This window comes from Apodemus sylvaticus, chromosome 9 (assembly GCF_947179515.1).
Source record: "Apodemus sylvaticus chromosome 9, mApoSyl1.1, whole genome shotgun sequence".
In the NCBI taxonomy this organism is placed as follows: Eukaryota; Metazoa; Chordata; class Mammalia; order Rodentia; family Muridae; genus Apodemus; species Apodemus sylvaticus.
The window spans coordinates 87,227,725-87,232,949 of record NC_067480.1 but is presented as its reverse complement, the minus strand read 5'-3'; the positions used below and the strand labels follow the sequence as shown (position 1 = coordinate 87,232,949).

At 37.4% G+C, this 5,225-nt stretch overlaps 1 pseudogene; it reads left to right on the top strand.

The window, feature by feature from the left end:
• The first annotated feature begins 1,632 nt into the window (after positions 1-1,632).
• On the top strand, positions 1,633-4,490 carry LOC127691959 (MORC family CW-type zinc finger protein 3-like; annotated as a pseudogene).
• Positions 4,491-5,225: the final 735 nt, after the last annotated feature.

The window sequence follows — 5,225 nt, the reverse complement described above, 5'->3', positions numbered from 1 at the left end:
CCTCCAATTCAACCAGCACTATTTTTTGAAAAGGCTATCTTTTTTTCCGCTGGATGTTTTCAGCTCCTGTGTTGAAGATCAAGTAACCATAGGTGTGTTTCATTCCTGGGTTTTCAAACCTATTCCATTGATCCACTTGCCTGTCACTGTGCCAATACCATGTATTTTTTTTTTTAACACTATTGCTTTGTAGTGTTGCTTGATGTCTGGGATACTGATTTGCCCAGAAGTTCTTTTACTGTTGAAAATAGTTTTAGCTATCCTTTTTTTTTTTTTTTTTTTGTTATTCCAGATGAATCTGAGAATTTCTTTCTAATTCTATTAAGAACTGACTTGGGATTTTGATGGGAATTGTGTTGAATCTGTATATTGCTTTTGGTAAGATGGCCATTTTAACTAAATTAATCCTGCCAATCCACAAGCTTGGAAGATTTTTCCATTCTCTGAGGTCTTCTTCAATTTCCTTCTTCAGAGACCTGAAGTTCTTGTCATACAGATCTTTCACTTGTTTTGTTAGAGTCCACCAAGATACATTATATTGTTTGTGGCTGTTGTGAAGGGTGCCATTTCCCTTCTTTCTCAGCCTGCTTATCCTTTGAGTACAGGAAGGCTACTGATTTGCTTGAGTTGATTTTATTTTTTTTATTCGATAAATTTTTTATTTATATTTGAAATGATTTCCCCTTTTCTAGACCCCCACTCCCTGAAAGTCCCATTAGCCCCCTTCCCTCCCCCTGTTTTCCCACCCAACCCTTCCTACTTCCCTGTTCTGGTTTTGCCTTATACTGCTTCACTGAGTCTTTCCAGAACAAGGGGCCACTCTTCCGTTCTTCTTGTACCTCATTTGATGTGTGGATTATGTTTTTGGTATTCCAGTTTTCTAGGTTAATATCCACTTATTAGTGAGTGAACACCATGATTCATCTTTTGAGTCTCGGTTAATTCACTTAGTATGATGTTCTTTAGTTCCATCCATTTGCCTAAGAATTTCATGAATTCATTATTTCTAATGGCTGAATAGTACTCCATTGTGTATATATACCACATTTTTTGCATCCACTCTTCTGTTGAGGGATACCTGGGTTCTTTCCAGCTTCTGGCAATTATAAATAGGGCTGCCATGAACATAGAGTTGATTTTATAACCAGCCACTTTGCTGAAGTTGTTTATCAGCTGTAGGAGTTCTCTGGTAGAGGTTTTTTTTTGGGGGGGGGGGTCACTTAAGTATACTATAATATCATCTGCAAATAGTGATAGTTTGACTTCTTCCTTTCCAATTTGTATCCCTTTGACCTCCTTATGTTGTCTAATTGCTCTAGCTAAAACTTCAAGTACTATATTGAAAAGATATGTAGAGAGAGGGCAGCCTTGTCTAGTCCCTGATTTTAGTGGTGTTGCTTCAAGTTTCTCTTCATTTAGTTAATCAAATAATCTTTATGTTAAGGTAGTTTTCCATTTCTTAAAGTGGTTGGGTATTTCTGATATAATTACATATATGTGAGTGTGCATGTGTGTGTGTATGTGTATCACTCAAAGAAATTTAGTAGCTACTTACTTTGAATATAATTACATGTCCAAATAAAAATGCTGTAGTTTAGCATTCATTCTATGTCCTGACCAGCAGGACAGTCAATGGGGTTCGTTGGACCACCTAGGAGAGAATGGGGGACAAGAGATGCAAGAAAGGAACAGCAAGACAGAATTCTGATCAAGCTGTCAAATTTTATTTTTTATACACTGCCATATAACGGAAAGAAGGCAAGTTTTAGAGAGGGTATTAAGGGGGAAAGACATTTTCTTTAGGGAACAATCTCAGGGGGCAAGCTTTGTCTCTCTGGATCAGTTCTCAGAATTGTCTCTCAGAATATCATGGAAAAGCTGGATAAATTATAAATATTACAGGTATTTAGGTAAAATGATCAAGAGGAGGTGAAGTGGAAAGAGGTTACTATGGTAACCTAATTACATGTGAGCTCTGTTTGTTCTAACACATTCAGGTAAGCTCTGTATGTGTTGACCACCTTGCTACGTGGCTAGCTTGAGGGCTAGTACTTTCCTTCTAAAAGCAGGCTTGAGCATATAAGATGGCTGAAAAGAAGAGATGTTGAGATCTATGTGAGAATGTCTTCTGGCAATTCTGGTCAAGTTTCACAATTGTATGAGGGAAGATCACACAGTGAAATCAGCAGCATGGCTTTTAGAGGTGTACCACATAGATAGACTTTTGTCAAGATAAGGCACATGCAACAGACCAAGGAATCACGTCCTCCCATATCTAACCTGGCTATTAACCAATAATTTTGTTATTTAGGGAGACCCACTTGAGTAATCAGAAAACTTTAATTTAAGTGAAAGCCTCCATCTCAATAAACAAGAAGGAGACAAGGTAGCTTCTGCCTTCAATGAAGATCAGAAAATTAGTGTGTCAGTAAAAATAGTGCCACAGATGAGCCTGCTGTTATTGAAATGCAAGTTTGAGAGCCAGATTTTTATTTAGGCAAAAGTAGAAAAAATGTACAATCTAGAGAATATGAGTTACACTTTGGACAGAAATGTACCTGTATAATTTTACCCTACTGTAAATAATTGTCTGCTCCATATTTATTTATGGAAAAGCTGTTGATAGCATATTTAATATTTTGTATTTTGTTTCCCCTTTATTTTCATTGATTAATAATATATAAATATCTATGTTAAGAATTTAAAACTGTGTTCAAAGTTATCTTGAATTATAAAATTAAAAGCTGAAATTTTAGAGTCTTACCGGTATCATAGGCTTAGTAGATGATACTATGCCCAAATAAGTTAAAAAAAAAAAAAAACCTCAGCAAATTAAAAATTTATTAGTTCATTGCAAATGACTAAGAAGTGAACATAAGAGGTAGACAGTAGGCCACTCAGTCAGACTGTGGCTAAGGCCCATCCTGGCTTTGTAGCTTACTCAAGATGGTGTTGCAGCCACCCACTGGGATCCACGTGCTTTATCCAAAGTTTTTACATACAAATTCTTCTAGTCATACTTGACCATTCAGTGCAGTTGCTGAATTAATAGATAAAGCTTATGATCCTGATGTGAATGCTAAACAGATCTGGATTGATAAAACAGTAATTAATGACCATATATGCTTGATATTCACTGATAATGGCAATGGAATGACAGCATATGAGTTACATAAAATGCTCAGAACTTCCAGGTGCTGAGCTGGTGGAAGTGCCTGAAATGCATTCCTTTCAGAGATGTGAAAAGACAGAAAAAACTATTGCTCCAATAACCCTGGCCCTCAGTTCCGAAATTGTGAGGTTTCAGAAGAACCTGAAGATGAGGATTTGATGCATCCTACTTATGAGAAAACCAATAAAAAGACCAGCAAGGAGAAATTCAGGATCAGACAACCAGAAAAACTCCCTTGAATACTCCTTCGGATTATCCCTGAGCTATTGAATCAGACAAGTGTTTCAAGTCCAAGCTTCTCTCCTGTGAAGGAGAATGTTCCAAGACCACATCTTTCTGAAGTCATGAGTCTTTTTGCAGCAAGGATTATAAATAACCACCTTGTTTCACTCCAGTCTGAACCCGAGAGCAATAGCATGAAGCAGAGGCTTAGTGTTCATTCATCAATTCTGAATGCAAAGACTTGGAGATTAATCCTCCAATTGAAAATTCATCTTACGAAAGTGATGATGATGATGAAGATATCATCACTTTAGAAGAAAATAGTACCCCTAAACCTGCAGTAGATTTTGAAGTTAGATCAGATATTGAAATTAAGTCAGAACAGTGTCACACTGAGCAGAGCAGCATTCAGGTTGAGCTTGTCAATAGTCCTAAGCCTTGGGTCCAGTCCAGTTCCACAAGCACCCCAACTTTAAGGTGTGACCCAAGCATTGCTGGGTCCACTCAGATGGAAGCACAAGGCCTGATCATGAAAAAGGAAGAAAGTATGGAAGAGGACATGGGTGTGAGGAACGGTATAACTACCCTGCCCTGTGACAGTGCTGGAGCGAAAGTTCAGGAGACTTTGGCTGAGTCGGCAAAAGTTACTGGCCATCCGTTACAAGAACTAAGAAGTGAGTTGCTTTTAGTCACACAAGAAAGAAATGATTACAAGAGACAGTGCCAGGTGTTTACTGAACAGATACAAGTGTTACGGCAAAGACTATTGGAGATGAATGACAAATGTGTGAAGAAGGAATCATGCCACCAGTCCACTGAAACTGAGGCAGTGTTCCTACTTGAAAGTGTTAATGGTCAGTCTGAAGGCCCAGACCATATGGGATCTCAGTATCAGCAAGCATTGGAGGAAATAGAAAGGCTGAAGAAGCAGTGCAGTGCTCTGCAGCAGGTGAAGAGTGAATGCAGCCAGTCTTCCTGCATTGAGTGCAAAAGCAAGGTGGACAAGATGGTCTTGCAGCTCAACGACATGTTCAGGTAGCTGAACAAGTGCATGATTGAGAGGGACCAGTACCAGAAAGAGATTCACACAGTGTAAATGGATATGTTGCTATTGTTGTTCCTTAAATGAGCATAATACAAGTTTTGAAATAATGTAATGGCACTCCTGACAGGATCTGCTTGGAAGGGAATTGAGCATTACTGCTGTTTTATATGAAAACCTGTCTCTGAAATAATTGTATTCATAGAGAGGAAAGCCAAAGCTAGCTGCATTTGCCTGGCTTTTTGTTGTGGGAAGATTGCTAATTGTTAAGTAAAAAGTGTTTTTCCAGGACAGAGAAAAGATCTTTAAGTGTTAAAAATATCCAATGACAACCGTGTTTACTTTGCAGCCCATTTTTGGGACTTCTCAGTCCCAGAATGTTGATTCAGCATGAAGTGAGCACAGTAATTATCTGAGATTTCCTTTTATGGAATTTCCTGAAAAGCCTTTGTGGGGTTACTGCAGATTAAAGTAAGTTGAGAAGGCAGTCTTTGTTAAACAGTAGTGCATATCTTTTACTGTATTATGAATGTAAGTGTTTTTTAATCTGGAGTTAATTATAAACAGGCCTAGGATCATAGCGCCACATGCTGTAAAATATACTTTTACTGGTCCCAAGTTTATGCAATCTGAAAAGAGGTGGCTTTTTACTATATATATATATATATATATATATATATATATATATATATATATAACTGTATATAATGAAGAATCATATTTTCCATAACAAAAATGTGTTATATTCTCCAAAGTTTTATTGTTGCTATTTATTTTAACATTTTTTTC